The sequence below is a fragment of the Heterocephalus glaber genome, unplaced genomic scaffold (assembly GCF_053883595.1).
Source record: "Heterocephalus glaber isolate CG9 unplaced genomic scaffold, H.glaber_assembly_v1.0 deba00000281, whole genome shotgun sequence".
Classification (NCBI taxonomy): domain Eukaryota; kingdom Metazoa; phylum Chordata; class Mammalia; order Rodentia; family Bathyergidae; genus Heterocephalus; species Heterocephalus glaber.
This window is the reverse complement of record NW_028258139.1, coordinates 11,888,462-11,908,342: the sequence shown is the minus strand read 5'-3', so window position 1 is coordinate 11,908,342 and position 19,881 is coordinate 11,888,462. Positions and strand designations below refer to the sequence as shown.

The 19,881-nt window shown below is 44.9% G+C and overlaps 1 protein-coding gene across 1 annotated transcript in view; it reads right to left on the bottom strand.

The window, feature by feature from the left end:
- The window catches only part of Arhgap39 (Rho GTPase activating protein 39), a 171,141-nt gene that overhangs the window by 104,713 nt on the left and 46,547 nt on the right, over window positions 1-19,881 (bottom strand). The window lies entirely within an intron of this gene.

Sequence of the window (19,881 nt, the reverse complement as noted above, 5' to 3'; positions counted from 1 at the left end):
CATAATGTGCAGCTACAGGTCCAAAAGTAATGGGCTGAAACTTGTAAACTGTGAACCAAAATAAATATTTTCTCTGTAGGAGTTTATTACCTCAGGTGTTCATCGTAGTAACAGAAATCTGGCCAACACACTACATAAACTAAAATCATATACACCAAACAATAGTGTGCATTTCAGCCAGGCCTGGTGACATGCACCTATGTGCCAGCTACAGCACTTGCAAGGCTGAGGTGGGAAGATCACTTGACCCCAGAAGTTAGAGAGAGAGAGAGAGAGAGAGAGAGAGAGAGAGAGAGAGAGAGAGAGAGAGAGAGAGAGAGAGAGAGAGAATAATATGCACTTTTTAAAAAGACAGACATATTAAGGTCTTATATAAAGCACATTAGTGTGCACAGCCAGGGGATAGAAAGGAACAGCAGTAGAATCAGGGGTGCACTGAAAAAGAAAGGGCTCCACCAAGAGAGGATGGCTACCTACTAGCCTCCTGCTGCCCAGGTGCCCAGTGAGCACACTCCAGCCAGGGTAATAATGCCCTGCTCTATATCCAAACATCTCTTCTAGACTTCCACTGCCCCTGGCTACTCAAATTCAGCCTGGAACCCCTTTTTTCCACCCAACCCTGGACTCCCAAAATGGAGCCATGAAGAACCAGGGCCACTGGGATGGCAGCAGGAGTCTGGGTTGTAGATAAAAACTTGGATGTGCTGATGGTCATGGGTACCACTAGACACAAAACCAGCCAAAGACTTGTGAGAAGAGGCCCTGGCACCATTGGGTATCTTAAGGCCTGGAATGTTGAAAAGGAAGGGGCATCCTGAAGCATGAGGATGTTGGGGTGGGCTGGTGGAAAACTGTTAGGGGCCCATGGATTGATTCTGCAGTCTCATGGGATAAGGCCACTCCACTATTGCCACCATCTGTGAGGTCCATGGGGAGTGAGAACTAAAGGGCAAGGCAGAATAAAGAGCTTAACTTCTCTGAAGGATCAGTAGATACCTGGAAGATGCCATTTCTAGATAACTAAGGTTAAAGACAGTATTCACAGCAGGAACCAGAATAGCATGTCAGGGGTGGAACTTGTCACCAGTTCAAGATCATAATTATCTCCTGGGCACTGAGAATTCACAAAGAGAACATCACCCTTTGAGGCTGAACCTAGTAAAACTACAAGATGGTAATAGCAGCACTATTCACTGGCCATCTGCTATGGGCAAGTGCCCACAGGCACCAGATAGGAATTGATCTCACCATTTCACAGGGAACAACACTGACATTGAAGGTGAATCAAATTGCCCGTGACTACATGATGAATGCCTCTCTACCCCAATACCCATTCTCACAATGGATGGTGTCTTAGTCCATTTTCTGTTGTTAACAATACCACAAATTGAGTGAGTTGTAGCAAAAAGAGGTTTGTTTGGTTCATAGTTCCAAAGATGCAAGGTCACTGGGGCTACATTTGGTGATGGCCTTTTTTGTTGGCAGGGTCCAGAAGGAGCACAGGGTATCACAGGCCACAGATAGAGGTGTGTGTGTGTGTGTGTGTGTGTGTGTCTTCTGGTCTCTATCCCTCTTATAAAGCCACCAGAATTCAATCATAGAGCTCCACCCTGATGACTCTAATAACCCCCAAAGGCTCCACCTCTAAACATTTTCAGATCAGATTTCCACCACCTTGACACCTCACAATGTGGATAAACTCCAGTGTGAGTTTTGAGGGGACAAACCATTGCAGATGAGGTTGACTATCTGTGGAGACAGAACAAGAGGCTGTCTGTAAATGTGTGACTAAATAGTCTGGCATCACTGAGAACTTCCATCCCCAAAACTTTTTGCCCAAGACAAAGCAGCCACCCTGGGGACAGACACTAACTGGCAGCCTTGCTTTTCATGTGCATCACCTCATTTCCCTATCTGCTTCTCGCTGAGTCTACATTTTGGTATCAGGCTACATCCGAGATCACTGCCTTCCCCCAAGACTGTCTTTGTCCCCAGTCTACAACATATAGCCACAGAGCATAGCCACCCATTGCCAAGAACCTACTGGGACAGTTTGTTCAAAGAAGACATTGGTAGTCCCCAGAGTTCTGCCTTCTGTCCACAACACACCAAAGCCTTTCTTATATCTGTTACACTCATATGAATGATCTCACTGTAAAAAAGGTGTGAGCTCCGACAAAATGGTTCCTCCACATTCGTCACACCCACAAGTCCTCTCTTTTAGGAACTCTAATATTGCATGATGAGCTAGAGCAAAAAGGTCCTTCTGTCTTCTATGCATTCTTAGGTGCTTTCTCTTGTACAAATGGAAAGGCTCCTTTCTATGGGATGTGTGAGATAGTGATAGGGAGACTAGCTCATGCTGAAAGACTGGCACATTCGGAGTGGTATGCACTCTCCATAGTATGGGAAACTTGATGTCTGATAAGGGTTGAACGCTGGCTGCAGCACTTCTCACACTGGTGACACTCATGGGGCCTCTCTACTGAATGTGTTCTATGGTGGTGAATCAAGTGTGACATCTAAATAGAGCCTCTCCACACACAGTGTATACAGAAGGCTTCTCTCCAGTGTATATTTTTTGATGATAAACCAGGTGTGATGTTTGACCAAAACTTTACTATATTCCTCACAGTTGTAGGGTTTTCTCTCCAGAATCCATTCTGTGAGGGTGAGCTAGGTGTGATGCCTGACTGAAGCTTTTCCCACATTCTCTGCAGGCAAAGAGCTTTTCTCCTATATGAGTTCTCAGATGCTTAATGAGATTTGCTTTCTGACTAAAGGCTTTCTCACACTCATTACATTTGTAGGGCTTCTCTTTAGTATGTATCAACTGATGTTTAATAAGGGTTGAATTCCCACTAAAGGCTTTCCCACACGTAGTACAGCTGCAGGAATTTTCTCCAGTGTGAATTCTCTGATGTTTCACAAGCTTTGATGCCTCTTGAAATCACAAATGCCACATTCATTACACATATAGGGTTTCTCTCCACAGGATTGAGTTGTGATTGAATATTCATCCACACTGGATATATCAACAGGTCTTCTCTCAAGGGTGAGTTTTCTGATGTTGACTAAGGTGTAAATTTTTGCTGAAAGATTTTCCACACACATGACATCTAAGGAGCTTTGACCCACCAGGACCTGTCTCCTGTCCACTCAGGCCTGGCTCCCACAGAAAGCCTTGGCCATGTGTCCTCCATCTAGTGGCTCTCTCTGCAGGCCTGTCCCTCTGATGAGCAATAAACTTTGTGTCAAGAGACAAATTTTTCTCTAATTTGTGGCATTCCTGGTCTTTCTCTGCTAAACTGGTTTTGAGGGGAGAGCTGGTCACTCGCCATCAACCTCTCTTTTGGGAAAAGAACTTCCTCCTGCCCTTTATTGTGACTTTTTTCCATGAGTGTTCTGCTCCTATTTCAGTCCCATAAGCTAGTTTAGACTCAGACTCCTTTGGATTGCCTCTTAGGAAAACTTTCTGGGTTACTCTTTGTAATTTTTTTTCAAAAGATTTTTTCCCTTTGGAGTTAACTGTTTGTACCTTGTCTTGACCTGAGAATCTGAAACAAAGAAGACAAAGCAAAGGCTTCTCTGTGAAAGAAAAAGGAAGGTAGGCAGAACCCCCTTGTCCACAGAAGTTATGTTCTAAGACCCCCACAATACCTGAAACTGAGGATAATACTGAACTCTATATAAACTATGCTTTTTCATCTGTTTTTCACTTGAAGGAAGTACCTTACAGCTTCTCTTTGGCTCATATAAATTGCCAGAGATTTGGGGCCCTTATTAACCAAAGTAAGGGTTACTGAAATACAAGCACTGTGATACTGTAACACTTTGATAACTCAAGCAGGTATTAAGTGGTTAACAGGCAGGTAGTGTATGCAGAGTGGATACTATGCACAAAGGAATGATTCACATTCCAGGTGGGATAGTGAGAGACAGCAAGAGTTCATCACACTACTCAGAATGGTATAGCATTTAAAACTTGTTAATTATTTCTGCAATTGCCTGCTGAATGTTTTTAGACCGTGGTTTACTGTGAAACTGTGGAAACTGAAGCCACAGATGGTAGGGCTATCAGTTATTTTTATGACTGAGCCAAAGCAAATTTCTGTGCAGCTTATATGTCTCAGCCTGAGTACAGCATTATATTCCTTTTTGTTAATGATTTTATTCATTTTCTCTTGCACTGAGGTGAGTTGCATGTGTATTCATTTCTCTCTGACTGGCCTGTGAGATACTGAGGCACAGGCTTTCTCATACTCATCTTTGCAGCATCTGGATGGCACTGTGCACAAAGTAGACACTAACAACTGAAGAAACATAGGGACTCATTTTAACAGTATCTGTTCATTTTAACAGTGTTCTCTTGCCAAATGCTCTTGGTGCTGAGGTTTGGGTGAGGAATAAAGTCCCTGCCCCCAGTCTTCTAAGAAGAAGACCAAAAATAGGATATCAAAGTCAGGATTGATAATTCCTCTCCAAATTAGAATGTTCTTGAAGGGCTTGGTTTTGCTTACTTTCAAAACCAGCAGGCAGAAGAATGCCTGCATGCAGGTGGTATTCAATATGTGCTTGATGTATAAAACAGGGACAGGATGGAGGGCATGTTCTCAATATACAAATACTGGCAAAGTTTTGTTTATACTTAGAAACTTTTAAGTTCTAATCAGTTCATCAGGTGGACACTTGGTCACCAAGAAAATGACCATCCTACCCAAATAGTAGCACAGGGGATGTCACAGTGGACCTGCACTTAGAGGGATGGGGGCAGGAAGGGAGCCAGTAAAGGACAGTTTGGGTCATCCTGATCTCCATGCCACATGCCTCACAGCTCATGCATATAGGATCACTGCCTTCCCTAGGAAACTACCTCACCACTCACCTGGATATAAAGACCCCAGCAGGGCCATGGCATCTCCTTCTCCTCCAGCTGGGAGATGCCCTTGGATCTGGACACTACAAAACCTGTTCATAGAGAAGGGAATGGTCAGTTGAGAACAATCAGAACTGCTCCTGAGCAGGGGCTACAGAGGATGAGAGAAGACGGGGCTCCAGCGTAGGTTCAGAGGGGAAAGAGAACAGGCAAAGAAGAGTCCACCAGGCACTCCCTACTGGGACTCAGATACCCCATCATGGACTGGGGACCAACCAGTCATGAGAGCCAAGCACCTGAGGCTTACCATCTGGTGATCACCCAGAGTTCTCAGGGTATAGTAGTTCTCCAGCACCATATCCGGGTACAGTGCTCTCTTCTGGGGACCCAGGTGCTGTGCCTCCTCCCAAGTGAAGTACACGGCCATGTCCTCAAAAGTCACATATCTTGGAACCACAGGCCTTGCTTCCCAGAAGACTCAATCCCACCTGAGGGGCAGGTTCCCCTTGTACAGAAGTCTCCCAGTCCTCCCCAGCAGATTCTGGGGAGAGGGGGTGGGGGTGGCCCTCAAACCCAGAGTCTCCCTTGGGGTCCTGTACACTGCTCAGCCTGGTGGAGGGGACACATAGCAAAGTGGACCTGGATCAGGAAGAAAAGCCCATTCTTAGCCTTAAGGATGTGCTAGGGAGGAGCTACAGATGCCAGCTGCTCCTGAAGGGCAATTCAATGGGGCTTGGCCACCACATCTAGTAGTGCTACAAAGGACAGCACCAGAGCAAGTGAGAGCTGCCTACCTACCAGGTTTGGCCCTGACTGCAGTGGCTCAGACTTCGTATTGTTTGAAAGCCAGGTGCTATAGAAGGAGAACTCCTCCCCTTATTTCTTTCACCATGAGCCTGGCACTACCAGAGAGTCCCGAAATTACCTCCTTGCTTGATTTTTGAAGATATGACATCACCACCATTCCCTCCTACCAACACCCTCAGCTTTGTCCACTCCTTGTGCTGTTGACTGGCTTTCCCTCCCCTTCTTCCTCAGGGCAAGTTCCCCCCAAACTAGCTTACCCTCCTCCCTAAGGCCCCTCAAATCAGTGCCTTGGGAAGGGGGCACGGAAAATAAGACTATTGAGTCACATCCAGGGATTCTATAACAACTATATGTGTCCTGAGCAAGTCACCTCACCTCTCTGAGCCCGTTTTCCTGCCTGGCACATGAAAACTGCTCAAGTATCTATGGCTTTAAATTAGGGGCTGGAAGAAATACACTTGGTGACAGCATTTGCTATAGGCAGGCAGGTGTCCCTGAGAAGCATCTGGCTGATGGCAACATGTCTGTTACCCCACCTTGTGGTCCCACCTCCCCAAACACCTGTTTCCCTCCACCTTCATAGGTCACCCAAACAGGCCCCTTCACCAGCTTCAAGGCAAACTCTGGGGCCATCTTCTTCCTAGGCCCTACTGACAGCTCCATTCTCTGCTTCCCACACAGGCTGGCCTTCAGCCTCTACCCTTCTCTGGCCAAAACTTTGGGTCGACACACTACCCTCTCTGACTGAGGTTTGGGATTTTTGTTTCCTTTCCACCCTTCCCAGCTGGCTTCTGTCATCCTTCAGATCTCATTTGGCAATTACTTCTCCTTTGGCACAGCCAAGGGGAGACATGCACCGCTACAGCTGCTGGTCATCTCAGAGCCATGGACAGAGACCCAGAGATCAGCTGAGACCAAAGGGCAGCAAAGACTACATGGAGGAAATGCAGGAAGGGACTACCTAGGCAGCTGAACCTGCCATTAGGGGCAGGGGAAGCAGGGGCCAGGCTGGGGCAGGGAGATCAAAGAGGTGCAGCAGAGCTGTGGGGTGGTTTCAAAGGAAAAGACTGATCCTGGCTGCAAGGCCAGTTGGGAGGGACCAGTTCTGGGGGGCAGTACCATCTGTGGTGGCTGAGGCAGCGGGAGAGGAGGGTTCCAAGGGGCATCTGAGGCCTGAGATGCTGCGCTCTTCCCCTGTCCCTCTTACTTGCCTGGCCTGTGGATCCTCTGGCCTCAGTCTCCACATCTAGTACCTCCTTGATCATCCCACTAGCCAAGTGCTGATTTCTCACTTCTCCTTCTTCTCCCACAGCCTCACTCCCCTGCCCTTGGGACTTAACTGTGCAGTCCTCAGGATCCACCCTAGGCCACCTTCAGCCTACAGCTGCCCTCTCCACACTTGAAATTGGCTTCCAGGCCTGCTCAGGTCCACCTCCATCTTGATGTATCACAGCTGACTTGGAGGCAGTGTGGTTTTGCTCCCTACCCTTCCCCTCCAGGCCCCCACCATGGGTAAAACTTTTTTTTCGATTTTAAAATGTCTTAATGTAGCAAGGTATGGTGCTGCATGCCTGTAATCTGCAACAGCATCATAAATTCAAGCCGAGCCTGGGCAACATAGTGACTTAGGGAGATTCTGGCTCAAAATAAAAATAAAACGGCTGGGGATGTAGTTCTGCTAGAAGGCCCTGGGTTCAATCCCAGTACTGCAAAAATAAATAAATAAATAAATAAATAAATGCTGAGGAAAAATAGCAAAGACTGCTCAGGGTGCCTTCAGAGAGTGAGCTGGAAGCAAAACAGGTGGGGACAGTGGCCAAGGTGCTGTTTTCCATCCACCTCTCCACCTCGAGGTGTTATCTTGCCAGGAGGGTCCTTCCCGAGTCAGAGCAGGGCTCTGCTCCTCCTGTCACTCTTGCGGCCTTCCCCTGCCTCCCTTCACAATGAGATCCTGGTGGGGAGTGGGGCAGAGATCTGGGGACAAGGCATCATCACCTGCAGGACACTAAATGCTAGGCAAAGGCAGAAGGGACGTACAGATGGAACGAATAAATGAAGGAATGATTTTTCTTTCACCTCTTTTTCTCTTAGTGTTGGGATATGTCCCAGGAAGCCTCCGTAGTGACTGGCACTGCTGAGCTTTCTGAAACTGAAAACTAGGAAAGGGAGGGCATACGATGAGGCTAATGATGGGGTCTCGCCCCCTTCGGACCCGCACACCCTACAGTCCAGGGAAGATACATCCGCCTGCAGCCGACCTTGCCCCCCCGACCCTCCCCAGGCCCGGTGACACGCCCACACCATCAACAGAACCCTCTCTGTGACCACGCCCCACACTCTTCTAGACCCAGCCCCGTGACCACGCCCAACTCCCTCCACAAACCCCGCCCCGTGACCATGCACCTTGCCAGCCACAGACCCCGCCCTGCCCCCACAGCTTCCTTAGACCCTACCGATGGCCCCCACTCACACCACAGATCCTTACTCCTGACCACACCCCACGTCCTCCTCAGGCCCTACCTCGTGACCACACCCCAACTTCCCCAGCCCCCCCCCCATCCCTCTCTCACTGCTAGTGGACCCCTATCCTGAGGCCCTAAAAGGCCCCCCCCCTCCGGGAAATCAGGTGCCTGAGGCCCTCTTGGCCGTCCTCCTGGCCGCACCCGGCAGCCAGACACAAGCCGGAAGTGAGGCCCGCTCAGCCGCTCTAGGACAGGGAAGACCGAGCTCTCAGTGGTTACCGTCCTCGCTGTTTCGGAAGGAGTAAGAGCAGATCCCGGAGAGTGGAGGCCAAGATGAACTTCCCCTTTCCTGGTCCTACTTCTTACAATGTCTGAATATGATCTAGGAGATCTTTAGGGGTTAGGACTTTGAGACTGGTGCTGCCGGGCATCCATCGGTCTTCGAAGGTTTGTGGAGGGACCAATGGATAGCCCATTATTGCCCTTGTTTATTTACTGATGTAAATACAGGAGTTCAAAAACTACTCTTGTGTTTTGGTATGTAAATCATCCTGGAAGAAAAGCATGCAGTTCCTCCAGGAAGAATTTTTACTCCTTTCTGGCTGAGTGAAGCTCTTCTTCTTGGATGAAAATGTCCCCTGGCTGGGTGGTGTTCCAGCAGATGAGGGGTATGACCTTCTGCACTGAAGAAAGTGCTCTGGGTGGGTAAGAGGGGACACGCAGATATACAGCATTACTGTGACATTAACACGTGAGTGTGAGTGTGTGTGTCTGTGTGTGTGTGTGTGTGCGCGTGCACGCGCGCACCTGGGAATTGAATCCAGGGCCTTTGCACTGAGCTACATCCTGAGCTCTTTTTATTTTTATTTTGAAATAAAGTGTTACTAATAATATTGTAGACAGCTAAGTTAATTGGATATGTTGTAGGCAGCTAGAGGGAGTCAAACATTAGACACTTGAGCCCCATCTACTCAAAGCCAAGACTCAAAAAGAAAAAGTACTACACTCACATACTTCCCCTAGAGATAAATAGCAGTGATTGATATTCTAAATAGACATCAATCACCTTAAGTGGGGACCAAAGTCTCCCTAGCCCATTTCCTCTCTGTAGACTCCTCTTTGTACCCTTGCTTCGTGACCTGTTTCCTTATTTAATCAATATTACCTGGGTGACTGTACTTGTAATCTTATTGGTTGATCATGATTTTGTCCCACCTCATGCCCACCTTTTGATTTTCCATTGGATCTTATTAGTTGACTATAGTTTTGTCCCACTTTTGTACCTGCCTCACTTGTGGCTTTGCTTCCATAAAACCCCCTGGGGACCAGGTGTGAGACCTGAGTGACTCCATTTTAAAATTTTGGCCCCATTTTAGAGTAAAGGTGGCCTGGACATAAATTCTAGTTCCAAGAAAAACCACAAGATGCACTTTGGCCACCTGCCTGTGATAATGTCCAGCAGTCCCCTAGCAACTAGCCTAGCAACAGCTAATCGGTAGCTGCCTCAATGTCCCAGATGCTCTTCTCGATGACCTGCAACAGCTAATCAGTAGTTACCCCAATACCCCAGTATCCCAGATGTTCTTTTCGATGACTTGAGCAGCCGTTTGCAGTTCAGCGCGCAAGGCCCAGCCAATTAGGTTTAAACTTTTAAAACTTGCTAAATGCTAGCCAATTGTGTGATTTGCGTGTGATTTGAAACCCCGCGCCTTTTCGAAACCCCGCGCCTTGCTGTAACCTCTATAAAAACCCCTGGTGTTTTAGAGTCAGGGCTCTCAATTTTGACCCGCTGCGTCGCTGACAGTTGAGAGTCCCTGCTCGAGCTTGAATAAACGACCCTCGTGTGTTTGCATTGGAATCGGTTCCTTGGTGGTCTTTGGGGACCTCGCGATCTGGGCACAACACAGGGTTTGTGGCAACCCACTTTCCGGATGTTCCCTCCTGTCCCTCTCAGGCAGGAGCTGTCTTTCCCTCAGTAAATATTTCCTACTCTTAACCTCTGTTGTTTGTAGAATTCATTCTTTGATTTTAGAGAATAGAAACATGGGTTTTAGATATCTAGCAGGTTTGGGGTTATAATATTTCCCTTGTTTGGATTATTTACATCATTTGGATTACCTGGTGCCCTATATCACTAAGTTGCAGCAAAATCGGCCAAGCTGGGTTCAAACTTGCCATGCCCCCCCCCCCCGTCTCATCCTCCCAGCATGCTGTGATTACAAGTGGGTCCCACCATGACTAGCTGTGACATTAAACTTTGATGGGGTGTGATTAGGGGGGAAAAACATCTGAAAGGGCCCCTTAGGAAGGCCACATCAAAAGCAAGGCTGTGAAACACTGATCTCAGATCCAACATGAACGAATAACTGAGAATTACCAACTGCTTGAGGAAACCAACAACAGAAAAAGAAAGGCAAGAGATAAGTAAATAGCCCAGCTGACCCTGAGGAAGGGCCACTTTTGCCTCTGCAGTTAGACTCCCAACAATTAGAAAGACAAAGATCAATAAAGAGAAAAACTAGGGCCGGGAAGGTGCCAGGTAACACATTTAACATAAGAATTTAATAGGAAGACCCAACAGACAAAACAGGGATGTACCCAGAAACATAAAAAACCAGGGTAAACAGCTCTCACCTTCACCTGATAAAATACAAAGGAGATAAGAGACAGCCACCTAAGGACTCGTTTAATATATATAAAAGACACATCTATACGTATATACTTATATGTATAGTCTCTCCTTAGCATCACTATACCACTGCATCAGATACACACGTCCCCTTTACTTCATTTCTAACTCTAAACTGCCCTTCTCTATGAGTATCCCTCTTCCCACATTTGTCCATTACAAAAGGGCAGGAAGAAATCAAATGACCAAAAACATGTAGACAAAGGTACCCAGGCTACCAGATGCCCGATGTGAGGCAGGGACACCAGTCTTAATAAAAAAGGAGCTGGGAACAAAACCCCACAGGTATTCCTTTTCTAATGCCCCCTACACTTCCAGAGCAGCTGTCTATCTTCTCTTTTTTCCACGCTTTCCAAATAAACTATCTTCCTTTATTTTATTTCTTTATTTTAAATTTTATTTTTGTTTTGTTTTATTTTTTTGGTACCAAGGATCAAACTCAGGACCGTGCGCTTGCACAGGAGGTGCTGGAACCACTGAGCTAAATCCCCGGCCTTCTTCCTTTATTTTAAACTCTGCCTCTTTAATTCATTATTGGTGCTGAGAGTTTATGATCGAGGTAGCTGTGTGTTCCAACAGAGCAGTGGTGTGGTGTGGTGGTGTGGTTGTGAATTTAGCAGGCCATTGTTTTAAGAAACAAGCTTGACTGGGCTGGGGATTTAGCTCAGTGGTTCCTCCGCCTGCCTCTCAAGGGCAAGGTACCGGGTTTGATCCCCAGTACAAAAGAAAAAAAAAAATCATACACTAAAAAACAATCATGCTGAATGGTTAATTCACCAAATCTACCTGTTCCACATTAAACTGGAAAAGAAACATTTGGGATGACTCTGAGACTACAAAACTGCCAGCCTTGGTTTCTTTTTTGTGGCTAGGAAGGTGACCAGATGGCTAGTTCCCTTTAACAACACTGAGATACTTCAACTTTTATAGGTTTTTTTTTTTGTTTTTTTGTTTTGGTACCGGGGCTCGAACTCGGGTCCTTGCGCTTGCGCAGCAGGTGGCAAAACCACTGAGCTAAATCCCCGGCCCATCTTTTATAGGTTTTTGAAGCAATGTAACTTTAGGAAAAGCTTAGTAAACTCTTACTGAGTCTTTTTTTTCTATTAGCAAATCAAATGTTAAAGTCACCACTGTCACACTATTTTGCGTCATGTCATTATCTGAACTTTGTCTCAGAAGCATTCAGAATATGCTCTTATGAGAATATTTGGCTTAGGGCTGGGGATTTAGCTCAGTGGTTTCGTTGCCTGCTGTGCAACCACAAGGACCCGAGTTCAATCCCCAGTACCAAAAAAAAAAGAAAAAAAAAAAAAGAGAATATTTGGCTTAGAATTTATGTTATCAAATACTGCTTTCACAGTTTCCCTAACTAGTTAACTGACACAAAAATACACACCTTCAGTGTTGAATAGAATCCCTTCCTAGCCATGTGCTGGGGAGAGAATGTTCACAGAACAAGAAGGCATATTACGTTTGTTGCAATAGAAAATGAATGGAGTCTCTTTTTTGGTACCAGGGATCGAACTTGGGACCTTGCACTTGTGAGGCAGGTGGCAGAAACACTGAGCTAAATCCCCGGCCCCCTGGAGTGTCTAGGTGGCATGCCCTGCAAGTTGGCTCTCCTAATGATATGGGACACCAATTAATTCAAATAAGCAAAATAATCCATAAAAGGAGAAAATATTATAACCTGCTAGATATCCAAAATGCTAATTCATGTTCTCTAAAATTGAAGAATGAATTCTAGGAACAACGGAGGATAACAGCAAGGAATATTTATTGAGAGAGAGACACCTCCTGCCTGAGAGGGATAGGAGGGAACACCTGGAAAGTGGGTTGCCTGGAGCCCTAGGCCCCATAGGGTTTTTATGGAGCAAAGCCACAAGGTGAGGTGGGTACAAAAGTGGGACAAAACTATAGTCAACTAATAAGATCCAATGGAAAAATCACAAGGTGGCCATGAGGTGGGACAAAACAATGACCAACCAATAAGATCACAAGTACAGTCACTTAGTTAATATTGATTAAATAGGGTTCAAATGGGAAAACAAGTCACATAGCAAAAGTATAGATTAAACAAGGAATTTCCAGGAACAGAAATGGACTAGGGAGTTTCTGGTCCCTACTTAAGGTGATTGATGTCTATTTAGAATATCAATCACTGCTATTCATCTCTAGGGGAAGTAGGTAAGTACTTTTCTTTTTTTATAATGCTGACCTTCAGTGAATGTGTCTCGATTGGTCTCTCCTATTGACTCCTCAGAGGGCTGGCCCTGTCTAACTGCCTGCAAGATATCTAATTAACATAGCTGTCTACAATATTCCCCGCTCTGAAGAAGTACCCCTAACTGCATTGAGGGGGCAAAGGGCAAAGACTGTACTTGCTACTACTGGCTGAAGAGGGTCGTAGTTGTGATTGGCAGTCAGAGATACTCCACAGAGGGTCTATCTAAGGGCCCTCAATAAGCACCAGGCATTCTCATCTTGGGTAAGCACATAGTTTTGAGTCTGGAGGAGACAAGGCTAAAGAAACAGTTAAGAATACCTGGGCCAATTAATAAGATCAGCAAGATTGCTATGCATATAGCTAACAAGTGTTTCCACCAGGAGAAACCAGTAATAGCCTCCCACAAAGAGGATAAGGAAAAGGTCCAGGGGATTTCAGAATCTGATATGGCATTAATCTGTCACTGAATATCTTGAACAGCTATCATGATATTAGCAGATGGACCAGCAATGTACATACAACATTCAGCTTTTATAATTGCATGGGTATTCCCTTGTGCTGCAGTTAGAATGTCTAATGCCATCTGATTTTGGAGGATGGCTTGTCTCATTAATTTTACTTCTTCATTCAAAACAGGTAGACCAGTGATGTTGTTATTTAAGGTCTGCTGAGTATAATTAGTTAAGGCCTTGATGTGTCACATGACATCATCTAACCCTAAGGAGGGGATAAAGATAGAAGCCAAGTGGTCATACCAGTGAAACACACTTCTAGACCATCGATGTCATAGGTGGGGTAAGTTTGCAGGTTTGTCAATGTTTTTGACACTCCTGCCTTGTAACCACACAAATCACAGAGTACATCTCCCTATCCATCTTGGGGGTAGCCAGGGCCACAAAGTGGTCTCACAGGACCAGTGAGTGCCATGGGGGCTTCCCATCTAGTTCCAGGGCAATTAAACCAGTTTGTTGCAAACCAATCTTTGGCCTGTAAAGTTATTGTGTATATACACTGTTCAGGGAATGTCCATCCCAAGTATTTAGTTTTTTTGGTACCAGGGATCGAACTTGGGTCCTTGTGCTTGTGAGGCAGGCAGTGGAACCGCTGAGCTAAATCTCTGGCTCCATCCCAAGTATTTAGTAGAGTTAGGCCAATGAGAATAGGAGTGATTTTTTGTTGTTGTTGTTCACAACATACAGGGGCATTTCTACCAAGATGTTCTATAGTGGAGGTTAACCATATATAATCACCCCATATCTGAAAATAGTCATCTTGATATCTATAGTTGTTGTCCCTCATGAGCAGACCCTTACTTCTACTTGATAGGAGTTTTACTAGAGCCTGTAGAGAGGCTTCAATGCCATTGTTAGAAAAAATCTGATTATATCCAAGTCATTAAGAGTATAGTTTATAGGCCACTCAGTTACCTTTTAATGGTGAGCTGAACTATGAACTATGAAACTCTTTCATGTCTCATGAAGGTATTCTTGTAGCCTATTCCAATCATTTCCCTGAAGTGAGTATACCCACCAAGAATGTTCTGATGTACTTGACACAGGGAGTGGGCCACATATCCAGCAGGATGTTTGTTGTAATGATTCTGCTTATTCCTGTGCCCACCTTAGAAAGGAACTGCAGTCTCCTTTAAGTGGTGAGGTGATTAGTAAAAGAGCTAAGAGTTACATCTTAGATTACTTATCTGGAGGTTTTGTTTTCTTTTTGAACAAAAATTTTAAGTCTTCTAGGGGTTCACAGGAGTATTCGGTGTTGGCTCACACTCCATGACAGTCTCTGGTTCCCAGGGCTTGTCAGGTGTGATATATCCAGGAGTCCAGGCCAATTATCTTGACAGCTGATGGAGTCAACAGGATCACTGTGTATGGTCCTTCCCAAGTTGGTCGTAGGGAAGAAGATGATGAGGGGAGAGACTTTACCCATACTAAATCTCTGGGTTGGAATATGGGACTTCCTCTTTCTTTAGGCTGAGCTTCTGTTAGCTGTTGAAGAGTCTATTGAAATTTATCCAGTGAGGTGATGTCTTTTAGTAAAGTATCTGTTTCTCTACCAAAGAGAAAATCATTAGTGAGAAAAGGGTGTCCAGAAAGCATTTTAAATGGACTGAGGCCTAGAATTTGAAGTGTATTTCTTATTTTAATAAGAGCTAAAGGACGGCCAGGGATTTAGCTCAGTGGTTCCAGCACCTGCCTCGCAAGTACAGGGTCCTGAGTTCAATCCCCGGTACCAGGAAAAAAAAAAAAAAAAAAAAAGAGCTAAAGGTAGTAAGTGAAGCCACTATAGGTGGGTCTCCTGAGCCATTTTGCAAAGATGTCTCTAGGGTCTCATTTATCTTTTCTATCTTTCCTGGTGAATGTGGCCTCCAGGCACAATGAATGTGATAGAAAATGTCCAGTAACTGAGATGCCCTGTGTGATGGTCATTTTAAAGGAAGGCCCATTATCACTCTTAGGAAGCTCTTAGGAAGTCCAAATCTGGGGTTGATTTCTGAGACCAAAACTTTTATCACTTCCTGTGCCTTTTCTTTTCTATAAGGAAAGGCCTCAACCCAGTTTGTGAAAGTATCTACCCAGACCAATAGGTATTGAAGTCCCTTACTCTTTCACATATGAGTAAAGTCGAGTTGCCAGTCCTCTGCAGGGGATTTACCATGTCTCTGTATACCTGGAAGATCTATGGTCTGGTTAAGAGGATTGGTTTTTTGTTCGTTTGTTTGTTTTGCAGAGCTCATGCTTTAACTATCTGTTGTATTGTCTGAGAAAGTCCCTTCCCTATGAATAACTTTGAGGTTATCTGCTGTGTCTTGTCTCTTCCCAAGTGAAAGGTTTGATGTAAAGACTTAACAATTTTCCATTGACTAGAGCCAGAAAGAAACAATTTATCATCATGCGACTGTAACCACCCTGATGGAAGGAACCCATGGGAGAGAGCCCATTTGATTTCTGACTGAGAATACTTGAGTATGATCAAAGAACCCGTCCTAGATCAGGGTGGCTCAAAAGGGGGGACCTCAAGCACCTTCTTTTTCTGCTGTATCAGCCAGTTGATTACCTTGAGATATTTTTTCAACTCCTTTTTGGTGTTCTCTACAGTCAATAACCGCAACTCTTGAGGGTATATAGACAGAGGATAAAAGTTCATCTATCTCCCTATGATACATCATAGGAGATTCATTTGCTGTCAGATAATTTCTTTCTTTCCATATGGCTGCATGTACATGTAATACTAGGAAAGCATACTTTGAATCAGTATAAATATTGACTTTTTGTCCTTTACTGAGTTATAAAAACCCTGGTCAGAGCTATGAATTCTGCTAACTGAGTGCTAGTACCAGGCACAAGTGAGGAATTTTCAAGTGTCTGGTGTAAGGTCAGTATTGCATACCCTGATTTTCTTGTCCCATTTTCCATGAAAGAACTGCCATCACAGAAGAGGGTCAAATCAGGATGAGTAGGGGTGTTTCTAACAAGTCTTCTTTGCTGTGTATGTGTGGAGAATTATCTGTTCACTGTCATGTCTTTCAGCCTCAACTTCCTCCTTTTCTGGTAGAAAGGTGGCAGGGTTTAAGGAGGAACGTGTCTATTTGAATGGTTGGTCCTTCTAGAAGTATACCCTGATATTTAAGAAGTTGGTCATCTGATACCCATAGGCTTCCTTTGGCAAAGAAAAAAAGTTCTGGCACATTGTGAGGTGTGTATACAATGAGATCTTTGCCTAAAGTCAGCTTGGATGCCTCTAGCACTAAGAGAGCTACTGTAGCCACAGCTCTAAGGCACACAGGCCATTCCTTTGCTACAATGTCTAATTCATGATTCAGATACCCTGTAGGTTGTTGAGCAGGTCCCTAATCCTTCATAAGCACTCCCAAAGCCATGCCCCAACTTTCATTAATATACAAAGTGAAATGGTGTCACATTGAAAAGCTCAGTGCCAGGGAGTTTAGAAGCCTTTGTTTGAGCTTCTGGAATGTGGTCTGGAAATCAGGTTCCCAGGTTAAAATATGGATATTTGTCTTTTGGGGTTTTTTTATAGGCTGATAGAAGGGTCATGCAATTTTACCATATCCTGCTATGCAAAGGTGAAAAAAGCCTGTAATTTCTAGGAATCCCATTAGCTATTTTAGAGTCTTGGGCTGTGGAAAGGAAAGAATTGGTTTAATTCTTTCTTCCCCCAATCTTCAGGTTCCCTTAGATATGATGAGGCCCAAATATTTTACCCCAAGGCTGCAAAGTTGTGCTTTAGATCTAGAAACCACATTAGCTGAAAGGTCTGGTCATGAGGACTTTCAAAGGCAAAGAGAAACTGGAAATCTGTATGTAAAGGAATACAAAAGGAGTCTTTTAAATCCAACACTGAGAATCAACTGACATTTTCCAGGATCTGAGAGAGGAGAGTATACAGGTAAGGTACCACTGGGTGGATTGGCACTACTGCTTCATTTATTAATCTAAAGTCCTGTAGTAACCTCCATTCCATGTTGAGTTTTTGAATTCCCAAGACTGGGGTGTTGCATGGGCTATTACAGACTTTAAGCAAACCTCGTGTTCTTAAGTTATCAAGTATAGGCAATAATTCTTTTTTTACTTCAGGCCTTAGAGGATATTGTCTCTGGTGAGGAAAAATGGTAGGATCTTTAAGATGTTTTTGTGCCAGAGTAGCTTTTATCACTCTATCTATCCTACCTTTAGTTGCCCATACTTTAGGATTTATTTCTGTCTCTTCAAGGGGAAGGCAATGTATCTGACCTGGGTGCATATGTATTACAGTATTAAACCGGATAAAATATCTCTCCTGAGGGGCTGGGGATTTAGCTCAGTGGTTCCGCTGCCTGCCTCGAAAGTGCAAGGTCCTGAGTTCGATCTCCTGTACCAAAAAATAAAAATCTCTCCTGAGGAAGAGAACTGGACTTTTAGGCATAATTTAAAAAAGAATGGGTAGGGGTGGGTATTTAGCTCAGTGGTTCTACTGCCTGCCTCGCAAGTGCAAGGTCCCAAGTTCAATCCCCAGTACCAAAAAAAAAAAAAAAAAAAAAAAGAGCAAGCGAGCGAGCGAGCGAGAGAGAGAGAGAGAGAGAGAGAGAGAGAGAGGGACCAAGAGTCATGTCCCATTGTCCAGCAATAGGCTGGTTTCTTTTCCCTCTATAGTCATGATTGCCTGGGGCTCCTCCATGGAGATGTCAGTCCGACCAGAGGGAGAAGACAGATAGTGCCCCAGGACCCTTCAGTATTGCTGGGCCAGCTAGTAAGATGGGTCTGAGCTCTGGGGCCTTTGCCTCAGAGGGCAGTCTGACCTCCAGTGATTCTCTTTGCAAGTAGGGCATGGCCCGGCTTTTGGCAGCTGTAGCAGGTGGGCTTAGTCGACGAGCTCTTCTTGGAGCCCTGAGAATTAGACCTAGAGTCTATTTCTTCTTTTCCTCCTCCTCCTTTTTCTTTTTTTTTGGTAGCAGGGATAGAACTCAGGACCTTATGCTTGCGAGGCAGGCGCCATCCCACTGAGCTAAATCCCCAGCCCTAGAGTCTATTTCTTTTTTTTTTTTTTGGTACCCGGGATCGAACTCTGGTCCTTGCGCTGGCGAGGCAGGTGGTGGAACCACTGAGCTAAATCCCCGGCCCCAACCTAGAGTCTGTTTCTTTAAGGGCTGATGGTAAGGCTGTTACTTTCTCTCAATTCTTCTGTTTTCTTTCCTTAGCCTCCTCTTCCTTTCGATTATAAAATACCGAGGAGGTAATTCTCACTGAAGTCTCAAGTGAACTATTAGACCGGAAGATATCTTTTGTAACTTTTTCCTAATAGCTGCGGCTGATTGCATAATAAACGACTTTAGGAACGATTTGTTGGGCTGGGGATTTAGCTCAGTGGTTCTGTAGCCTGCCTCACAAGCACAAGGACTAGAGTTTGATCCCTGGTACAAAAAAAAAAAACGATTTGTCCTTCTACTGAGTCAGGAGCTAAGGATATATGCTTTACTAATGCCTCTTTTTTTTGTTGTTTTTTTTTTTGGTACATGGGATAGGACTCGGGTCCTTGCGCTTGCGCTTCCTAATGCCTCTTGTGAGCGATCTAAGAAGGCAGAGGGGTTTTCTTTTTCCTCCTGTTGAATAATTGATGATTTAAGATAATAGAAGGGTTTAGTTTTTGTCCTTCTTAGGCCCTCAAGAATACAAAACTGAAGATGCCTTCTGTACCAATCTCCTATATGGTTGGTGGGCTAGAAGGGGTCCTAGTAGGGATTGCTTGGGATCCAATAGGAACCAGCAGTTCCCCTGGATGTCTCTGTTCTAGCCCTCTAAAATTAATAAGATGGTATTCATCTCCAACTGTAATGGCAGCTTGTATTGCTGCTTGTACCTCAATAGAAGTCAATGTTTGACTTAAAAGTAACATTACATCCTTCCAGTCTAGTTCAAAGATCTGAGTAAGTCCCCTAAAGACATCAATGTACTTATCAAGGTCATCTGAAAACTTTCCTAGATCTTATTTGATCTCTGTGAGGTCACTGAGAGAAAAGAGCACATGGACCCAATCATGTCCAAAATTACTATTTACTTTTTGTAAGGGATAGTGTCCTAGAGAGGCTTGAACAAAATTAGCTGAGGATGGATATAGCCCCATAGAGGGTTTAACTGTAGCTGGCCTAGAAACCTCAACCCTAGACTCTAAAGGATAAGAAGGAGTGATCTCAAGCTCCAAAGAGCAAGTAGGGAGCGCCTTAGACTCAGTTTCTATAAGGGTTGGGACTTCTGTAAGGATTGTCTTGGAAACTTCATCCTCAGGTTTAGTAACAGTAGGTGGGGTTTTGACTAAG